Source organism: Archocentrus centrarchus, unplaced genomic scaffold (assembly GCF_007364275.1).
Source record: "Archocentrus centrarchus isolate MPI-CPG fArcCen1 unplaced genomic scaffold, fArcCen1 scaffold_40_ctg1, whole genome shotgun sequence".
NCBI lineage: Eukaryota > Metazoa > Chordata > Actinopteri > Cichliformes > Cichlidae > Archocentrus > Archocentrus centrarchus.
In genome coordinates, this window is record NW_022060266.1 from 947,762 (window position 1) to 969,664 (window position 21,903).

The window sequence follows — 21,903 nt, forward strand, 5'->3', positions numbered from 1 at the left end:
CTGCAGATCCATTGATCATTATTTTGCTCTCCCTGGACTCCAACAACCTCAGTGCAGCACTGGATGAAACATGCAGAGGTCAGTCAGGAGCCCAGAGACTCACTGACTTTTTATACACACACACTAATTACAAGCAAACCGATCACAGGTGAAGATGTTTACCTTTAGTAGCCATTTAAATCTGTGTGTGCCAACTTGTGTGTATGTCATGCCAAAACATCCAGAGTATGTAAAACTTTGATCATTTGGGCAGTTTCTGTTATCATTAAGAAAACTGTTTGATAGTAAATTGCTTCATCCAACCACTAATGAGTGAAAGAATAGACCCCAACAATCAGACGACCCCCTATGAGCAGCACTTGGTGACAGTGGGAAGGAAAAACTCCCTTTAACAGGAAGAAACCTCCAGCAGAACCAGGCTCAGGGAGGGGGGTCATCTGCTGAGAGGGGAAAGCAGAGAGTGAAGAACAAATGGGAAATTGTATTACTAATGATTAAATGCAGAGTAGTGTACAAACACAGAGAGTGAAAAGAGATGAGTGACAAAATGCTCAAAGCATCATGGGAAGCCCCCCAGTAGTCTAAGCCTATTGCAGTGTACCTACGGGCGGGTTCAGGGTCACCTGATCCAGTTTCAGATACCTATAAGTGCTTGCTCATAGGTATCTGATTGTTGTGGCTCTCTCTGTATTATTGAAGGGTCTTTGCCTTACAATATAAAGTGTCTTGAGGTGATTGTTGAATTGAACTGAACTGAACGGACCTAGTTAAAGGAATATTTGGCTCAACAGAGCTCTGACTCTGTCACCTTGGCTGCAGTGTTGAAAAGGATGCTATATTGTTATTTATTTGTAAATTTTTATGCTTAAATAGTTTTTTTGGATGATTTTTATTTTTTTGGTGGTCTGGGAGCAGCACCGACTCTATGGGGATGGGGTTTTGGGGGGATGGCAGGAGGAGAGAAGCTGTAGAGAGGCGTGTAAGACTGCAGCTCTGCTTCCTGGTCTCAACCCTGGGTAGTCAGGTTTTAGGAGGGTTAATAAAATTTTGCCATATTTCTAGAAATGAGAGCTGCTCCATCCAAAGTGGGATGGATGCTGTCTCTCCTAACAAGACCAGGTTTTCCCAGAGAATGTTTCCCAATTATCTATAAAGCCCTCTGGAAACTGGGACTGCACTGGGCTCATGCCAACTCTGGAGGGGCTCACTGCTGACTCTGGAGGCCATGGTAGAGGTCAGACTCTGAGAGCCCTCATCCTTGGAACAGGGATGGGTGAAGGTGCTCAGTCTCTGGGGCTTCTGACTTGAGCCTGGCAACAGCAGATGCAGAAAGAGCTGTGAAACTAACAGGCCTCATCCTAGGCACGGGAACAGGGATGGTCCAGGTGTCGGTCACCCTTGGAGCCGGCAGAGGCTGGATGTCAACTGACTGAGGTGGGAAGGCAGAGAGGAGCTGGTTTGGGTGGGCAGGCTGATGAGGGGCTGCTGCAGTGGAGCCGAGGCTTGTGTGCTAATTTCATGCTAAACTCCAAAAATGAGCCGGACAGAATTGTTGGCACCTTTTCAAAATTGTGGGTAAAAAACTTTGCTTCAAACATTTGATGCTCATTTAAACTCACCTGTGACAGTAACAGGTGAGGGCAATATAAAAAATCACACCTGAAACCAGATAAAAAGGAGAGAAGTTGACTCAGTCTTTGCGTTGTGTGTCTGTGTGTGTCACACTAAACATGGAGAACAGAAAGAGGAGAAGAGAACCGTCTGAGGACTTGAGAACCAAAATTGTGGAAAAATATCAACAATCTCAAGGTTAGACGTCCATCTGCAGAGATCTTGATGTTTCTTTGTCCACAGTGTGCCACATAATCAGGAAGTTTACAGCCCACGGCTCTGCAGCTGATCTCCATGGATGTGGATGGAAGAGAAAAACTGATGAAAGGTTGCAGTGCAGGATAGTCCGGATGGTGGATAAGCAGCTCCAATCATGTTCTAAAGAAATCCAAGCTGTCCTGCAGGCTCAGGCTGCATCAGTGTCAGCGCCAACTATCTGTCAACATTTGAATGAAAGGAAACGCTGTGGCAGGAGACCCAGGAGGACCCACTGCTGACACAGAGACATAAAAAAGCTGGACTGCAGTTTGACAAAATGTACGTGAGTAAGCCAAAACCCTTCTGAGACAATGTGTCATGATCCATGCCAGCGCTTTGTGTTTCCATCCTTATGACTGTGTTTCATTGTGTTTCTTAGTTCTCTTATTTAGATTCATAGTTTAATGTCCCTGCTCCCTGTGTGGTACTCCAGTGTCTGTCCTGTCCCTCGGTCTTGTCCCTGGTCCCATGTGTTGTGGTGTTGGTGTTCTTTTGGTTTTTCCCAGTGTTGTATGTCAAGTCTGCATTTATGTCTCTTTCTACTTATTTCCTGTTGTATTTTGACAGTCTTCCTGTCCCTGTGTGTTGTGTTCCAGTTTGCTACCCCTTTGTCATTAGTATGATGTTCACTGGTGTTTCCCAGTTGTGTCCACTTCCCTCATCAGCCTTCGTGTATTTAAGTCCTGAGTTTCCCCTGCTTGTTGCCGCGTCCTCGTCATAGTTTCCATCGTTGCTAACAGCTGTCCCTGCTGTGTGCCCTGCTTCATGCTCATGTTTATGCCTTAGTTTGAGTCAAGTTTAGTTACCAGTCCGGCCTTGCTTTACACTCAGGAATAAAACAAAGTTTAATTTACTCTTGCCTATCCGAGTCCTGCTTTGGGGTCCTCTGCCTTGCCTGCCACAGCAGTACATGACACAATGTCTTGTGGACAGATGAGACCAAGATAGAACTTTTTGGTAACGCACGTCATTCTACTGTTTACCGAAAACAGAACGAGGCCTACAAAGAAAAGAACACAGTACCTACAGTCAGATATGGAGGAGGTTCAAAGATGTTTCAGGTTGTTTTGCTGCCTCTGCCACTGGATGCACTTGCACTGTGTGCAAGACATCTTGAAATCTGAAGATTACCAAAGGATATTGCAATCTAGGGCTCAGTGTCAGAGAGCTGGGTTTGCATTGAAGGTCATGGGTCTTCCAGCAGGACAATGACCCCAAACATGCTTCAAAAAGCACAAAGAAATGGATGAAAACAAAGAGCTGCAGAGTTCTGAAGTGGCCAGCAATGAGTCTGGATCTAAATCCCATTGAACACCTGTGGAGAGATCTTAAAATTGCTGTTGGGAGAAGGCACCCTTCAAATATCAGAGACCTGGAGCAGTTTGCAAAAGAAGAGTGCTCCAAAATTCCAAGTGAGAGATGTAAGAAGCTTGTTGATGGTTAGAGGAAGTGGGTGATTTCAGTTATTTTTTTCCAAAGGGTGTGCAACCAAATATTAAGTTGAGGGTGAAGTAATTTTGTCTGGCCCATTTTTTGGGTTTTGCGTAGAATGATATGAATTTTGGCTTTTTTTCTGTTTTTCTATTTTGTGTGCTGTTCCAACACACTCAAAGGAAGTAACAAATACTTCATTTTCTGGAAAAATTTCAGGGATGCCAACATTTTCGGCCATGATTGTACATGAGAAGATGTGATTATTATGAGCCTGGGTTTTGGACCCAGTGTTGTGAATTTGTGCTTGATCTGTTTGAGTTTTGTCTAATATTATGCTTTTGCTTGGGTTGAGTTTTCTTTTCCATGTGGCATTTATAATTGTCCAAAGTTAATTTCCCTGAGTTTCAGTTTTCCTGCCCTCCTCTTTTTGATTGTTACTCCCCTGTCATTGTATTAGATACGCCCGTTTGATTCTGTCTTCATTTACCTCATTTAAGCAGCATAATGTTCTCCACAGCTTCTCCAGACCCTTTCAGGTCTGTCACACGTGCTCAGGGTGAACCTGCTCTCATCTGTGAAAAGCACAGGGTGCCAGTGGTGGACCTGCCAGTTCTGGTATTCTATGGCAAATGGCAGTCGAGCTCCACGGTGCCACGCAGTGAGCACAGCGCCCACTAAAGGACGTCGGGCCATCAGGCCCCCCTCATGAAGTCTGTTTCTGATTGTTTGGTCAGAGACATTCACACCAGTGGCTGCTGGAGGTCATTTTGTAGTTCTGCAGAGCTCATCCTGTTCCTCCTGCACAAAGGAGCAGATCCCGGTCCTGCTGATGGGTTAAGGACCTTCTACGGCCCTGTCCAGCTCTCCTAGACTAACTGTCTGTCTCCTGGAATCTCCTCCATGTTCTTCAGACTGTGCTGGGCAACACAGTAAACCAAATCTTTAGGGAAATTAGAGCTGGTTGAACAGAATGTGTAACAATTTGGTGCTTTGAGATGGAATTACCGGGCAGCATGGTGGCGTGGTGGCAAGCACTGCTGCCTCATAGTTAGAATACCATCTGGAAGGCCTGGGTTTAAGTCCACCTTGGCCCCTCCCTCTCTCTCTGTGTGGAGTTTGCATGTTCTCCCCGTGTCTGCGTGGGTTTTCTCCAAGTACTCCGGTTTCCTCCCACAGTCCGAAGACATGCAGTTACTGGGGTTAGGTTAATTGGAAACTCTAAATTGGCCATAGGTGTGAATGACAACGTGAATGTAAGTGTGGATGTTGTCTGTCTCTCTGTGTTGGCCCTGCGACAGGCTGGCGACCTGTTCAGGTTGTACCCTATGTCAGCTGGGATAGGCTCCAGCCCCCCGCGACCCTGAACAGGATAAGCGGAAGTGGATGGATGGATGGATGGAGATGGAATTACCCTGATAGGTATGAAGAATTAAGTTATCACTGTGAATGCTGTGAATCATGTGTGCATGAAGTTCAGGAGAGACTGCTGGAAACAGAACCTCTGGTCATTTTAATGTTTTGTTGAACCCAAATTACATTAATTGGTAAATCTCATTAACATCCAACGGACTGTACTAAGTACATTTCCTCACCTCTTTGAGAAAATATTTGGGTTTCCAGGGGGTTTTTGTAGCAGCTCTGTGTTTGTCCTCGCTGCGCTGCCGCTCCTCCAGGAGGTGTTTGTGTTCAGTGGCTGTGTCCATATTTCCTGCTTTCAGCGATGTTGTTACATGCTGCCAAAGATACCTTAAGACAGCAAACACAGAACAGAATAATGGTAAATATTAAGATAAGATAAGATAAGATAAAACTTTAATGATCCCACGACGGGGAAATTTGTGCATTACAGCAGCTCAGTACAGAGAAAAAATGAAAAGGATGAGTAAGAACAAATAACTAAACTAAAAACTAAAACTAAAATTCAATAGAATAAAATAAAATAGCAAAAAACTATACACATATACATAAGCACTATATACATAAATATATATATATATATATATATATATATATATATATATATATTTACATATACACACATATACACACACACGTCAAACACTATATAAAGATATCAAAATATTATATACATTTGTAGCCGGTAAGGTACACAGCATACACGGTATGCATTATATGGGTGAGTGTAATAAATAAAATGTATCTGACTGTATGGATAAAGTGATGGCAGTGTAGGTAAAGTGTCCAAGTGACTCAAGACATTATGAAGTGTTATACAGTCTAACTACTGTTGGGATGAATGAGCTGTGAAAGCGCTCCTTCCTGCAGCGAGGATGTTTCAGTCTCTGACTGAAGGAGCTGCTCAGTTCACCCACGGTCTCATGCAGAGGGTGATGGGGGGTCCATGATGGATGTCAGCTTTGCTAACATCCTCCTCTCACCCATCACCATCACAGACTCCAGAGGACATCCCAACACAGAGCTAAACCTCCGCACCAGTTTGTCGATCCTGCTCCTGTCCCTTTGGGTGCATCCACCCCCCCAGCAGGCCACTGCGTAGAAAAGGGCAGATGCTACCACTGTGTCATAAAAGGTCTTTAACAGAGTCCTGCAGACACCAAAGGACCTCAGTCTCCTCAGCAGGTGGAGTCGACTCTGGCCCTTCTTATACAGGACGTCTGTGTTTGTACTCCAGTCCAGCTTGTTATTGAGATGAACACCCAGGTACTTGTAGGAGACCACTGTCTCAATGTCCTTTCCCTGGATGTTCACCAGTGCTGTAGGGGGTGGCTTCCTCCTGAAGTCTATGATCATCTCCTTCGTCTTGCTGGCGTTGATTTGGAGTGCGTTGTTCTCACACCAGCCGACAAAGTCACTGATGACCCCCCTGTATTCCTGGTCGTTCCCATCTGATACGCATCCGATGATGGCCGTATCATCTGAGAACTTCTGTAGGTGGCAATGGTCTGAATTGTACCTGAAATCTGAGGTGTACAGACTGAACAGGAAGGGTGAGAGGACAGTGCCCTGTGGCGCCCCCGTGCTGCAGACTACTACATCAGACACACAGTCATGGCACCTCACATACTGTGGTCTGTTGGTGAGGTAGTCGATGGTCCATGCCGTCAGCTGACTGTCCACTCCGGCTCCCTCCACATTATGCTTGGAAATCAGTAAACACTTCCCATGTTATACTCTGTATATTCACAATAGTAGTAGTGGAGTTATATTTATTTTATTATTTATATTTAAAGCCTTTATAAACCTTTCCCACTCTGTTACTACAACGTAAATGCTGAAGATGATGAATTATGTAGCATTACAGCTATTCTGAAGGCACCACTTCATCAGGTGGTGCAGTATCTTCGCCCTCAGCCCTGACTTCTAGTTCCACTCAACGTGTAACTTCTCTCTTCATCTGAGTGATGAACATAGTTATGGGGAGTTAAATAAATACATATATACCAAAAACCCTGCAATACAGAATTAGATATATTTTTTTAAAATCTGTGATACAGTGAATCTGCAATAAGTGAACCGTGATATAGCGAGGGACCACTGTATTGTATTTGAGTATCCAAGTATTTTAAGCCATATTATTATTGTTGGATGCTTCCTACACACACACACACACACACACACACACACACACACACAAATACGGTCAATGTGTCATGGTGTGCTATGTGTCAAGACACGAGGAAACAGGCAGAGAGACGCAGACACAGGGGACACAGGAACAAAGGGAAGTAGGAAATCAAAATATAAAACATAACTAATAAAACAGGAAACTAAGATGAAGAGTGAAAACCCAAACAAACTAGGACATAACAAAACTCAGTAAAAGCTAAACACAAAACGCTGCAGAACACAAACATCTCCCATGTTTGTTGCTTGTTTGTGTTTGGATGGGTTTTCTGAAACCCTCGTTATGTTTGACATGTAACAACAATAATTTGGTCCTAAATTGATTCTAGATTCTAAATTTATGCACAGCACTTTGGTCACCTGTTGTTGTGTTAAATGTGCTACATAAATAGACTTGACAAAACGCTGGGCACATGGCCCAGGACCATGACACAAAGTCTGAGTTTAAACTGAAGTAATCTGTTTAAACTTGATTAATTTATTGATTAATAAATTAATAACTGCAGCCTGGGTATGTATTTTTGACAACTTTTACATACAGTGAAATGAAAAAAGGAACGGAAATGGACTTCAGCTGTCAGTTTGTCCAGGACTATCTGTCTCAACAATTTCAGCAGAAGGACAAACCATCTGACGGATATCAATCTGGGACAATTATACCTTGGTTTCATTTGTCCAAAGATTTTTTTCTATAATTGTGCAGGCTGTTTATATGTTTGCTGTCTTATCTATGGTTTCTCTTTGGTATAACCAGTGGTTTGCACCTTGCTGTAAATCCTTAACATTCATGAAGGCATCTCCTGGTTGTAGACTTTGATAATGACATGCCTGCTAAGCATATCATTGTCAAAGTCCTTCACATAATCATTGTGATTCTGACTTCATACTGACATTCAACTCTCACACGAGACTTTAGAAACAGAAGGTTGCAGAGCTGCTGGGATCCAAAAACACGCATGTATGTATCACTTTGTCCTCTTTGACAGATTTAACCGTAACAGGCAGAACTAACTATAGTCGCCCTTTCTGGCCCCTGTTCATTGAGAAACAGATGCATCATCATCTGACATTCCTGTAGACTGATTTATGTCAGTGCTGGCTCTTTCCTTCTTTAGATAAAACACGGTGGGATGACCCTGCTCACAAATTTTTCAGGCAAGCTGCCATTCACAATATTTGCCCCTGTGTCCAGTACACAAGCAGGCAAAACATATTCCTCTCTACTTTAGAAAGTTGACTTCATTCGATGCTTCTTCCCATTTAATAGTGGACAATCCTCTGATGACTTCATATGCCAGCAGCACATACAAACTGATTCAATTTAAATTCAATTCAGTTTTATTTAGATAGCACCAAGTCACAACAGCAGTCACCTTAAGGTGCTTTGTATTGTGGGTAAAGACCCTACAATAATACAGAGAAAACCCAACAGTCAGAACGACCCCCCATGAGCAGCACTTGGTGACAGTGGGAAGGAAAAACTCCCTTTAACAGGAAGAAACCTCCATCAGAACCAGGCTCAGGGAGGGGGGGGGGTCATCTGCTGAGGGGGGAGAGAGACAGAGATTAATAATAACTAATGTCTATAGCAGCATAATTATGGGAGGGTTCAGGGTCACCTGATCCAGCCCTAACTATAAGCTTGATCATAAAGGAAAGTTTTAAGCCTAATCTTAAAAATAGAGAGTACGAGGTCCTTTCACTGGAACTAAGGGGCTGAACCCAACTCTGTGGAACAGTTTGGGGATGGCCCCTTCCTGTTCCAACATGACTGCACACCAGTGCACAGAGCAGCTCCAGAAAGACATGGATGAGCCAGTTTGGTGTGGAAGAACTTGACTGGCCTGCACAGAGTCCTGACCTCAGCCTGATAGAACACCTTTGGGATGGATTAGAGCGGAGACTGTGAGCCAAGTCGCTTTGTGTCTGACCTCATGCATGCACTTCTGGAAGAATGGCTAAACATTCCCATAAACGCACTCCTAAACCTGTGGAAAACCTTCCCAGAAGAGTTTTTAGTTTTAGTTGAGTTTATTCTGTGTCTAGTATACACAGCAACATATTTTCATATCAAGAAAGCAGGAATTAAAGCAATTAAAACAAAGTATAAGTAAAATCCTTGCACTCTGTGTGTGATGTATAAAGACAATATGAACTAATTTTATTTATTTATTTATTTTACATATAATATATTCTGTACATACTATACCCAAACAGGGGTAGGTAGTAACACTTGGCAAGATCCAATTCCTTTTAAGAACAAAATAATAATAAAAACATTTGGCTTGGGTTACCCTTGCATTAATCAAAAGAACTCAATCACTGAGAGGAGCCTGTCCTACACTGATACAATTTGTTGTTTATGAAGGGAGTGTGAAACTATATATTGATGTACTTTTTTTCCACTTCATCTGTACAATTGTTACACACACTGACTCTTGTGACTGCATTGCTGTAATATTTTATGTTAGTCCTGGATTGATAAACATAAGAATTCCTCTCAGGTCAGGATGATTTGGTCTTATTTGGAACAAGTTCTGAAATCTTTGGGGCAACGATTGCTTTGCTGCTGTAAACATTATTTGTGCAGTTCTGAGGTCAACCAAGTCTTTAAATTCAGTATTTCATTTAATAAATAGTGAATTTGATGGTTCTTGTGGATTTAGTTATAATCCTTATTGATATTTTTGCAGAATGTATAGAAAACAGGTGTGTTTTAGGTGTTTCCCAACACTTCCACACATTATGTCATGTAAGGAAGTATGAGGGAACAATGCAAAATACATGTTTGATTTATAAATTCTTTAACTTGATAAAAAAAAAATGTAAAAAACATAATATGCTTAATATACTTAATGTGGGGTATCCAGGATCATTTCTGATGTATTATCACCCCAAGAAATTTGATTTCAGATGTCATCACAAGTTTTCTAGTTGTAGAATTTGTAAGATTCCCAAATATGACTTTTGCATCCTTCCATTCATCCTCTTCCACTTATTCAATTCAATTCAATTCAATTCAATTTTATTTATATAGCGCCAAATCACAACAAACTGTCGCCTCAAGGTGCTTTGTATTGTGGGTAAAGACCCTACAATAATACAGAGAAAACCCAACAGTCAGAACGACCCCCTATGAGCAGCACTTGGTGACAGTGGGAAGGAAAAACTCCCTTTTAACAGGAAGAAACCTCCATCAGAACCAGGCTCAGGGAGGGGGGGGTCATCTGCCGCAACCGGTTGGGCTGAGGGGAGAGAAAGACATGCTGTGGAAGAGAGCCAGAGATTAATATCAATTAATGATTAAATGCAGAGTGGAGTATAAACAAAGTAAATAAGGTGAATGAGAAGAAACAGTGCATCATGGGAACCCTCCAGCAGACTAGGCCTATAGCAGCATAACTAAGGGATGGTTCAGGGTCACCTGATCCAGCCCTAACTATAAGCTTGATCATAAAGGAAAGTTTTAAGCCTAATCTTAAAAATAGAGAGGGTGTCTGTCTCCTGAATCCAAGCTGGGAGCTGGTTCCACAGAAGAGGCGCCTGAAAGCTGAAGGCTCTGCCTCCCATTCTACTCTTAAGTATCCTAGGAACCACAAGTAAGCCAGCAGTCTGAGAGAGAAGTGCTCTGTTGGGGTGATATGGTACTATGAGGTCTTTGAGATAAGATGGGGCCTGATTATTCAAGACCTTGTATGTGAGGAGAAGGATTTTAAATTCTATTCTAGATTTAACAGGGAGCCAATGAAGAGAAGCCAATATGGGAGAAATCTGCTCTCTCTTTCTAGTCCCTGTCAGTACTCTAGCTGCAGCATTTTGGATCAGCTGAAGGCTTTTCAGGGAGCTTTTAGGACAGCCTGATAATAATGAATTACAATAGTCCACCCTAGAAGTAATAAATGCATGAATGAGCTTTTCAGCATCACTCTGAGAAAGGATGTTTCTAATTTTAGAAATATTGCGCAAATGCAAAAAAGCGGTCCTACATATTTGTTTAATATGTAGGACTTATCCTGTTTGTGTGTGTGTGTGTGTGGGGGGGGGGGGGGGGGGGGGGGGGGGGGGTGTCGTTCTACCTGTGAGGCAGCAGAGCTAACCACCACACCACCATGCTTTCTTTAAAATACTCCCATAGCAAATTCTTTGTTTCTGTTAGCAGTTATTACTGCATAAACTCAAAGTATGTGTTATACTTTTGGATATAAATCCACACTGGTGTTCATATAGCACTTTGTTTCTTGTGGTAAAGTCATACAATCTTTTGAAAAATATTTTTTCAAGTATCTTAGAGACCTATGGCAGTACAGAGGGCCTATAGATTGTGAGCAGATGTTTATATACTGGCACAATCTTTACAATTTTCATCTTTTCAGGGAATAAACCATGTATGTAATGACATAACAAATGCAGGTAAATGGTTTCATGATACATTCAGTGATGTCTTTGACTTGAGCACTTGTTGAGCTCATGATTCAATTAAATTTTTATTTATTTCAGTTTTATTTATATTGCACCAAATCACAACAAACAGTCGCCTCAAGGCACTTTATATTGAAAGGTAAACACTCTACAATAATTACAGAGAAAACCCAACAATCATAATGACCCCTATGAGCAACAGCACTGACTGTTGCAGAACAGTGATGAACTGTCCAGGCTTGGACAAACTATAGCAGATATGCTGTGCAGGGTGGGAGAGGACCGTAGACCGTGGTTAATGTTTGAAATGCACAAGCTGAGATTGAGATTCTGAGGCCACCAAAGCAGAAACTTTCCACCACTTGGCTACACCTAGAAATGGGCTGCACCTAGAAAATCAGTAACAAAGGGCGAAATCCACCACTGGAAGCTGGAAGTCCAACTTATTGCTGGCAATGCGGACCAAGCTCTTGCTGCAGCTGTATAGGGAATGGCTCATGACTCATAATAACCAACCAGTCACCCCATACTCCTGCAGCACCCGCACAAGATGCCCCGATGGACACAGTCAAATGCCTTCTCCAAGTCCACAAAACACAAACTGAATGGGCAAACTCCCATGAACACTTGAATATGCTTGAGAGAATAAAGAGCTGGTCCAGCGTTCTGCAACAAAAACTGAATTGTTCCTCTTGAATCAGAAGTTCAACTAACAGACAAACTCCTTTCCAGCACCCTGGCATAGACCTTTCTGGGGAAGCTGTAGAGTGTGATCCCCAGTGGTTGACGTACACCCTCCAGTCCAACTTCTCGAAGATGGAAACCTCCACCCCAGTCTTACAATCCAGTGGCACCACCCCCAAATCTCTATGTGAAGAGGAAGAAGCATGTCAAACAAGACAGCCCTGCAGCATCCAGAGCCTTCAGGAACTCAGGGTGAATCTCATCCACCCCAGGGGCCCTGCCACCAAGGAGGTGTTTATTTACCTCAGTGACCTCACCCCCAGTGATGAGCAAGTCATCCTCCTCATCCCCATACTCTCATTTCTCTACAGAAGGCATGTCAGTGGGAGGAGGTCCTCAAAGTATTCCTTCCACTGCCTGGTTATATGCTCAGCTGAAGTCAACACTTTCGCACCCGCACTATAAACTGTGTGAGTAGAGCACCTCTGCTGAGTTGCCTAATTGTTTCCCAGAATCACTTTGAGGCTTTCCAAAAGTCTTTATCCAGAGAGCCCCTGTCCTGCAGATTTTAGATGTGTCTCTGCTTCAACACACCTGAGTCAAATATACACTGTTAAAAAAAATAAAGGGAACACTCAAATAACGCATCCTAGATCTGAATGAATGAAATATTCTCATTGAATACTTTGTTCTGTACAAAGCTGAATGTGCTGACAACAAAATCACACAAAAATCATCAATGGAAATCAAATTTATTAACCAATGGAGGCCTGGATTTGGAGTCAAACACAAAATTAAAGTGGAAAAACACACTACAGGCTGATCCAACTTTGATGTAATGTCCTTAAAACAAGTCAAAATGAGGCTCAGTATTGTGTGTGGCCTCCACGTGCCTGTATGACCTCCCTGCAACTCCTGGGCATGCTCCTGATGAGGTGGCAGATGGTCTCCTGAGGGATCTCCTCCCATACCTGGACTAAAGCATCCACCAACTCCTGGACAGTCTGTGGTGCAACGTGACGTTGGTGGATGGAGCGAGACATGATGTCCCAGATGTGCTCAATCGGATTCAGGTCTGGGGAACGGGCGGGCCAGTCCATAGCTTCAATGCTTTCATCTTGCAGGAACTGCTGACACACTCCAGCCACATGAGGTCTAGCATTGTCCTGCATTAGGAGGAACCCAGGGCCGACCACACCAGCATATGGTCTCACAAGGGGTCTGAGGATCTCATCTCAGTACATAATGGCAGTCATGCTACCTCTGGCGAGCACATGGAGGGCTGTGCAGCCCTCCAAAGGAATGCCACCTCACACCATTACTGACCCACTGCCAAACTGGTCATGCTGAAGGATGTTGCAGGCAACAGATCGCTCTCCACGGCCTCTCCAGACTGTCACGTCTGTCACGTGCGCTCAGTGTGAATCTGCTTTCATCTGTGAAGAGCACAGGGCGCCAGTGGTGAATTTGCCAATCCTGGTGTTCTCTGGCAAATGCCAAGCGTCCTGCACGGTGTTGGGCTGTGAGCACAACCCCCATCTGTGGACGTCGGGCCCTCATACCATCCTCATGGAGTCGGTTTCTAACCGTTTGTGCAGACAGATGCACATTTGTGGCCTGCTGGAGGTCATTTTGCAGGGCTCTGGCAGTGCTCCTCCTGTTCCTCCTTGCGCAAAGGCAGCGGTAGCGGTCCTGCTGCTGGGTTGTTGCCCTCCTACGGCCTCCTCCACATCTCCTGGTGTACTGGCCTGTCTCCTGGTAGCGCCTCCAGCCTCTGGACACTACGCTGACAGACACAGCAAACCTTCTTGCCACAGCTCGCATTGATGTGCCATCCTGGATGAGCTGCACTACCTGAGCCACTTGTGTGGGTTATAGAGTCCGTCTCATGCTACCACGAGTGTGAAAGCACCACCAACATTCAAAAGTGACCAAAACATCAGCCAGAAAGCATAGGTACTGAGAAGTGGTCTGTGGTCCCCACCTGCAGAACCACTCCTTTATTGAGTGTGTCTTGCTAATTGCCAATAATTTCCACCTGTTGTCTATTCTATTTGCACAACAGCATGTGAAATTGATTGTCAATCAGTGTTGCTTCCTAAGTGGACAGTTTGATTTCACAGAAGTTTGATTTACTTGGAGTTATATTGTGTTGTTTAAGTGTTCCCTTTATTTTTTGAGCAGTGTAGAAGTCATTAGCAGGACTCTGGAGAACTTGACTGCATACTGAGGAAGTAATTCAGCCATTTGATTCAGGTGTCTTGGATCAGGGACACATCTAAAACCTGCAGGACACTGGCCCTCGAGGCCTGGAGTTTGAGTATCCCTGATCTATATGATATAACTGGAAAAAGGATGCAAAAGATTGTTGTGCAGGGGAAATGCAGCGTAACCAATGATCATGTATGGGATTTTAATTTGTGTCCCTGGAGGTCTAGCAGGTTGCTGCAGATTTAGTTTGTACTCAAGAAGCATGGAACCAAAAACGCTCTCCTCAAAGATACCTCCATCACTTTCTCTGTCATGTGACGCTGTGGCAGTCAAGGAAGAGGACCCCAACACAGGATATACAAGATGGAGGTAAAATTTAAACTAATCTTTATTTGCTTAGAGAACAAAACAGAAGGCTGGACTAGACATAACCAGCAGCACCAACTACAGACTGGAAAACAAAACACTTGACTAGACTGAAGCAAAAACTTAAATCTGGAGCAGGGAGCACCCAGCAGGATGGAAGGCAGCATAGGCCAAAACAAAGTGAACACTGATGAGGACACAACAACAAGCAGAGGAAACACTGGACTTAAATACACAGGGCTGATGAGGGGAGTGGAAGCAGCTGGGAACACAGGTGAACCAAATAACACTAATGACAAGGGGAAAGCAAAACAGAACACAACACACAGGGACCAGAAGACTATCAAAATAAAACAGGAAGTCAGACAAGGAAAGACACAGACTGGACACTGAACATTGGGGTACACAAGGAACTAGAAATCAAAACATACCAAAACCCACAACCAGAAGAAACCCAGAAAAAGATAAATGCAATACAAAACAAAGGATCTCACCGGCAGAGGCTGATCTTTTCGCCAGCTCCATCTCTGTTACTACAAGCGCCTGAGTCTAGGCTGTTTCGCTTCATTTTCTTGGACAGCAGCAAATTTTATTGACGCTATGATCCCTGGCTCAGATTCTGTGCCTTTTTCTTATTGACTTAATTGACCAGGTGTTCTACTGTTTCTGTTTTTGTACTTTGGAGATTCACGAAGTTTTTGCTCTGTATTTTATCTCGGGCTGCTTAGAGTTTTTCTTGTTGAGTGTAGCTCTGCTCAGTTCACAGCAGCCTCCCTTCGTTTATTGGGATGCACTGATGCACTGTTTGTTTCGGGGGGGGGGTCCCCCTTTTTTTTTTTCTCTCTCCTCTATTTTCTTTTTTTCATTTATTTACTTCCCTACTTTCAGCTCCATCTGCAACCCTTCATCTACCACTCTGAATGCATACTACTAGTGGGCCTTCTGGGTTAGGCATAAGCCCCATCACCTTCACCACCTGGAACTGTAGAGGCATGGGTAGGGCCCTCAAGAGGGGCAAGGTCTTTTCTCATTTGAAACATTTGTGTTCCGATGTTGTGTTCTTACAGGAAACGCATATCTCGCCAACTGAGCAGAGACACCTGAGGGCTTCCTGGGTGTCACAGGTGTATCAATCCAACTTCACCTCAAGGGCAAGAGGTGTTGCCATTCTTATTCGTAAAACCATACCGTGTATATTTAACTCCCAGGTGGTGGATCCAAGTGGGAGATATATTATTGTCACTGGCACTCTCAATTCTGTTCCTCTGGCTCTTCTTAACACTTATGCACCTAATTTTGACTGTCCAGAGTTTTTTAGAAAAGTATTCAATCTTGTGGCTGAGCACAGCAATCATAAGATCATAGTTGGAGGTGATTTTAACAACTACCTCGACCCGGTGCTGGATAGGTCCTCATCTAAACCCACCCCACTATTAAAGTCCACTTCTGTTATAAGCGAGCGAGCAAGATCTTTAGATCTGATTGATGTTTGGAGACATCTACATCTTGTAGAGAGGCAATATTCTTTCTTCTCTTCAGTACACAAATCTTCCACTAGAATTGACCATTTTTTTGTTGATTCAAACTTATTACCTTGTGTTCTTAAATCTACTTATCACATGATTCTTATCTCTGACCATGCACCGTTGTCAGTTGAATTCAATTTTGATATTCAGAGAGCACAATACAATTGGAAATTTAACCCCTCCTTGAACTTAGACACCTCCTTTTATAAATTTGTTTCCAATAAAATACTGGATTTTATGGCTTTTAATGATAATGGGGCTGTCTTCGACTCTACTCTCTGGGAATCCTTCAAGGTTGTAATAAGAGGTGATATTATATCATATCAGTCTGGGGTCAGAAGGGCCAGACGTACTCATCTGGTTGAAATTGAGAAGCAATTAATCACCTTAGAAGATGCATTTCTCAGCTCCAACTCTGACCACATATTTGCATCTATTGTGAAGTTAAAATACGAATATAACTGTATTTTGGGTGAGCGGGTCATGGATGATATTCAGAGGATGCGTCAGAGGTACTTTGAATTGGGGGACAAAGCAGATAAAATACTGTCTAGGCAGCTGAAAGGTTTACATGCAGAACGTGCTGTTAATAAGCTACTTTCTCCATCAGGTCATCTGTTAACAGACCATAAGCTTATAAATAATACCTTTTTCCAGTTTTATAGTAAACTCTATGCCTCCAGTACAACTGCATCTGAAGATATCACAGACTTTCTCCAATCACTGCACATCCCTACTCTCATGCATGCCTCCATGTTGGAATTAGATGTTGATGTAACTTTGAAGGAGATAAAAACTGCGATCCGCTCTTTCCCTAGTGAAAAGGCGTGTGGCCCTGACGGTTTTGGGATTGAATTTTATAAGGCCCATATCGATATGTGTCGCCACTTATACTGCGCATGCTTAACTCATCTATTGAGGCTGGGCACCTTCCTGAGTCTCTATATGATGCTAATATTTGTCTTTTACTTAAAAAGGATAGAGATCCTACTAATGTGACATCATACCGCCCTCTGAGCCTGCTTAATTCAGATCAGAAAATTATTGCAAAGGTTTTTGGCTAATCGATTGCCTTCTCATATCGGTGTGCTGGTACATCCCGATCAATCTGGATTCATTCCAGAAAGATTTTCTTTCTCTAACACGAGACGGTTACTAAACATCATGTACTCTTCCCCTCCTACCAACTCTGCAATTATATCTTTGGACGCCCAGCAGGCATTTGATCAGGTGGAGTGGGAATACATGTTCACAGTCCTCAAAAGGTTTGGTTTTGGCACAAAATTTTTATCTTTTATAAAAACTTTGTATGCTCATCCTAGGTCATATGTACTAACCAATAGAGATAAATCGCCTGCCTTTTTACTGAAACGTGGCACTAGGCAGGGCTGTTGTCTGTCTCCGACGCTTTTTGCTTTAGCTCTAGAACCTCTGGTGATTGCCATCAGGTCTAATCAGCATATTTCAGGGATCACGTGCGGCGCATCGGAGCATGTCATTGGCCTATATGCAGATGATGTAGTCCTGACCCTAAGTGACGCTAAAGCCGCTCTTCCTCCGCTCCTTGATTTCCTACACAGATCTGGACAGCTCTCTGGGTTTACTATCAACTGGACTAAGTCCCCTTTCAGATGGACTTGACTCTGCATTCTTGAATAGTTTGCCTTTTAAAATTTCTCATGATCATTTTGTTTATCTTGGTATCAATATCCCTGTGGACCAGAGGTGGCAAAAGTACTAACATTCTGTACTTAAGTAGAAGTACAAGTACTTATGTTGAAAAATACTTTAGTAAAAGTCGAAGTACTGGTTCAACTTCTCTACTTAAGGAAAAGTAAAAAAGTACAGGCTCTGAAATGTACTCAAAGTAAGAAAGTAAAAGTAGTCCTTTGGAGGATGTTTCTACAAGCTATTTTTGTGTAAAACAAACCGAACCTCATTATATATTATTGTAATAATATAAAATAATATTACATGAGAATACAAATGTTATTCCAATCTAAATTTTAATCCTAATGAATGCACTCAGTTTGAATCTGTTCTGTAGGACACAAACTGTGAAAGGGAATTTAAACACAGCTCTGTTCTCTGTGTCCTCCATAGTAGAGGGTGACTGTGCCTCCACCTAAACACCAACATGAGGATACTCAGGGGTTACAGTGGGATTCAGAAGGTGGAGGAACCCTAAGATCAGCTGTAGTGTCTCTGCATGGGGAGAAGAATCACAGCTTTCTATTGTAGCTGCAGTAAATGATGTTGGTGTGCAGGCTGTGATCAGCTGACCTGCTGCTGCTGCTGCTCTGAGGTTTACTGCTCTGTGTGGATGAACTGAACTCACAAAGATGTAACCCAGTATTTCACAGCTATCTGAGCTGATCTCCATCCCCTACACTGACAGCATACAGGCTGTAGAAATGTTGGATTCAGTGAATGAATCTCAGCATCAGCAGCTTTGATTCAAACTCATCTCTGCTGCACTGATGTAACCTGTAACTCTGACCATGAACACAAACACTGTGCTCCAGTCCAACACAGAGCTTTACTGTAAATACAGTACAAGCTAACCTATTTATTACACACTAAACTGCAGTATTTTCATAGAATCTTTGAATTACACAAAGTCAGCATACTTCAGTTTATTTTCCAGTCCTTACCTTTAAATCTAACCTCTCTTCTTCCTCTCCTGTCCTCTTTCTCCATCTCTGAGTAAACTTCTCTCTCTTTGCTCTCCCTGAAATACAGCAGCTCTTCTTTTAGCTAGCAGACACACTGTGTGACAAACTGCACACACTTTGTGTGTTTGCTGATATTTGTTGAGCATTTAGAAACGTTGCATTTACCTGCCACACGTTACTCCCTTCATGCTCGCTCCTCTTCAGTAGCGCTAGCTAAGCTGTTTATGTGCCGCAGCGCAACTTACGGACTCGGTCCGGCCCGATTATAGCGCTATAAATGATACATTAATTATATGGGTTTGTGTATTTAATCCCTTTGTATGAGATAAGCCCAGTGATGGAGGATACGCCAGTACGATTGTCTCTTATGTGTTATTATTCCTCCGTTTAGGCTCAGATCGTTTGATGTTTGACGGCGCACTGACCGGAAATGCAAACTTCTCTCTGACGTGTTAAAAAGTAACGAGTCTGTTTGAAAATGTAAGAAGTAGAAAGTACAGATACTTGTGTAAAAATGTAGGGAGTAAAAGTAAAAAGTACTCAGAAAAATAAATAATTAAGTAAAGTACAGATACCTGAAAAATCTACTTAAGTACAGTAACGAAGTATTTGTACTTCGTTACTTCCCGCCTCTGCTGTGGACCCTAAGTTGCTTTTCCAGTTAAATTATTTAGATTTACTCTCGAAGCTTAAGAAATGGATCGATAAATGGAGGTTACTGCCACTCTCATTAGTTGGTCATATCAATATTATCAAAATGGTAGTACTGCCTAAATTCATCTACCTCTTTCAAAATATCCCTATTTTTATAACTTCTTCTTTTTTAAAAATGTTGGATTCAATTATTATGCCCTTTGTTTGGGCATATAAACCTTCCCGTATCTCTAAGGAACACTTGCAGAAGGCCAGAGTGGACGGTGGCTTTGGTCTTCCGGTCTTTCGGCATTATTACTGGGCTTGAAATGAAAGAGTCTGGACGTTCTGGACCTCTGGGACAGCTGGGGAGGGAGTCTCTTCCTGGCCTCAGATTGAATCCCATAACCTGTTACAACAAACTGCAGCCTCTCTGCCTGCAATTTTATTCTCCAAACTGGATATTCCTTCTAAGAGGCTCGCCACTGATTTCATACTCAGGAACTCATTTAAGAAATTAAGAGAGTTTTAAAACTACCAAATGTGTCCATATATGCCCCCCTGTGCCATAACCCCTGCTTCAAACCAGGCCTGCTTTGGTCTTTGGTCTCTGGTCGGGTAGAGGCCTCTCCTCTCTCAAAGACCTCTTTATTGATAAGCAGTTTCTGTCATTCTCACAGCTGCAGTCTAAATTCAGTTTGACCCCAAATCATTTTTTTCGTTATCTGCAGGTTAGGAGCTTTGCAAACCAACTGAGCTCGGGTTCAAATCAGCTTCCAATGCAACATATTTTTTATGATCTTCTTATTAAACCTCCCACTTCCAAACATCTTGTTTCACAGTTTGTGAATGTTTTCTCTGCAACTACATCATCTCTTCATATTAGAGATGCATGGGCCAAAGATATGGGGGTTTCAATCTCTGCTGCACTCTGGGATCGTATTCTGATAGGAATAAAGGACTGCTTAATTAATGCTAGGCTGCAGCTACTTCAGTTTAAAGTGGTACATCGTCTGCACTTCTCTAAAGCACGGTTAAGTAAAATATTCCTGGATCTTTCAAGTGTCTGTGACAGGTGCAGACACCCCAATGCCACCCTGGGACATCAGTTTTGGCACTGCCGTAATCTAACAGCTTTCTGGTCCGATATTTTCTCTCTCTACCAAGCTGCGTATAGACTGCAGATAACCTCTGACTGTCTTATTGCCATCTTTGGGGTATCTGATTCCTGCTCTGCTCTCCCTCTGCCCGCACGACAGGCTCTCTCATCTGGTATGGTTGTAGCTAAACGTGTCATTCTGTGGAAATCAGCCTCACCTCCCTCTTTTAAGTGCTGGCTGAATAATATGGTTTCCTGCTTACACCTTGAAAAAATACGTTATACTCTCAGTAACGATGTTCCCAGATTTGTTAGGATTTGGGGGCCATTCCTTGAACATATGAGCAGTTCCACTCGTGTGAGTCACAAGTAGCAGCTGTCTTACTTTAATTTGGTGGACCCCCTGACCCCCCCCCCCCCCCTTTTTTTTTCTTCTCTTCTTGCAATTTATTATTATTTACACTTACTCTGTTGATTCTTCATTTTGGGGTGGGTGGGTTGGGGTGTTACCGTTTTGTTTTTCACTTGTTTCTGTCCTTTCTGGACTGTGTTTGTTTATCTTTTCTATAATACTACTGACAGTTGTGCAGTTGGAGTCTGGGACCCGTTCACTGCTGTTATTGCTGTAAGGACTCACGTGTGGTTGAAGAGCGCTGTAAACATCCATTTATGCTGACTGGTCTTAACTGATTGATCAACATGGTGTATGTATACATACCCGGAAGACTGTCTTGCTGTCACTGTTGCGCTGTTGACAATTACGTGTTGTTGAAAACAATAAATATATAATGTCAAAAAGTCAAGTTGGATGTATTCCAAAATAAGCTTCCTCCACCCAAAAACAGTAGGCGACTTATTCAAAATCCATTGCAGTAAAATATTCTTCCGAGCACAGTAAGTTAAAATGTTATACAACTTACGCTTGTTTTTGTTCTTAATATGTTTACTCGGTAGACCGAGGAGAAGAGACACTGGATCGAGACTGATATTAATTTTAAAAATTTTCCTAATTTTGACCAGAATGGATTCCCAATATTCTTGGATCTTAGGACATGACCAGAGACAGTGTGTGAGGCTACCTTCATGTATTTTACATTTAGATCACTGTGGAGAAGAACCTGGTTTAAACTTAGACACCCGGTTTGGGGCCAAGTGTGCTCTATGCAGTAATTTAAGTTGTAAGGCCCAGGAATGATTACAAATAGAAGATTTTCTGGCAGAGTTCCAAATACTGCTCCACATTTCTTCTGTGATCACAGTATCCAGTTCTTCTCCCCAGGTCTGAGCCAGAGTTATTAATGAATCAGACTTATGACATTTTAATGTTTTGTAATACATACTTAGTGACACTTCATGCATTCCAAAGAACAGCTTTTCAATG

The 21,903-nt window shown here is 42.7% G+C and overlaps 1 pseudogene; it reads right to left on the reverse strand.

Annotated features, from left to right (window-relative positions):
* The window catches only part of LOC115776864 (oxysterol-binding protein-related protein 10-like), a 105,024-nt pseudogene that overhangs the window by 2,007 nt on the left and 81,114 nt on the right, over positions 1 to 21,903 (reverse strand).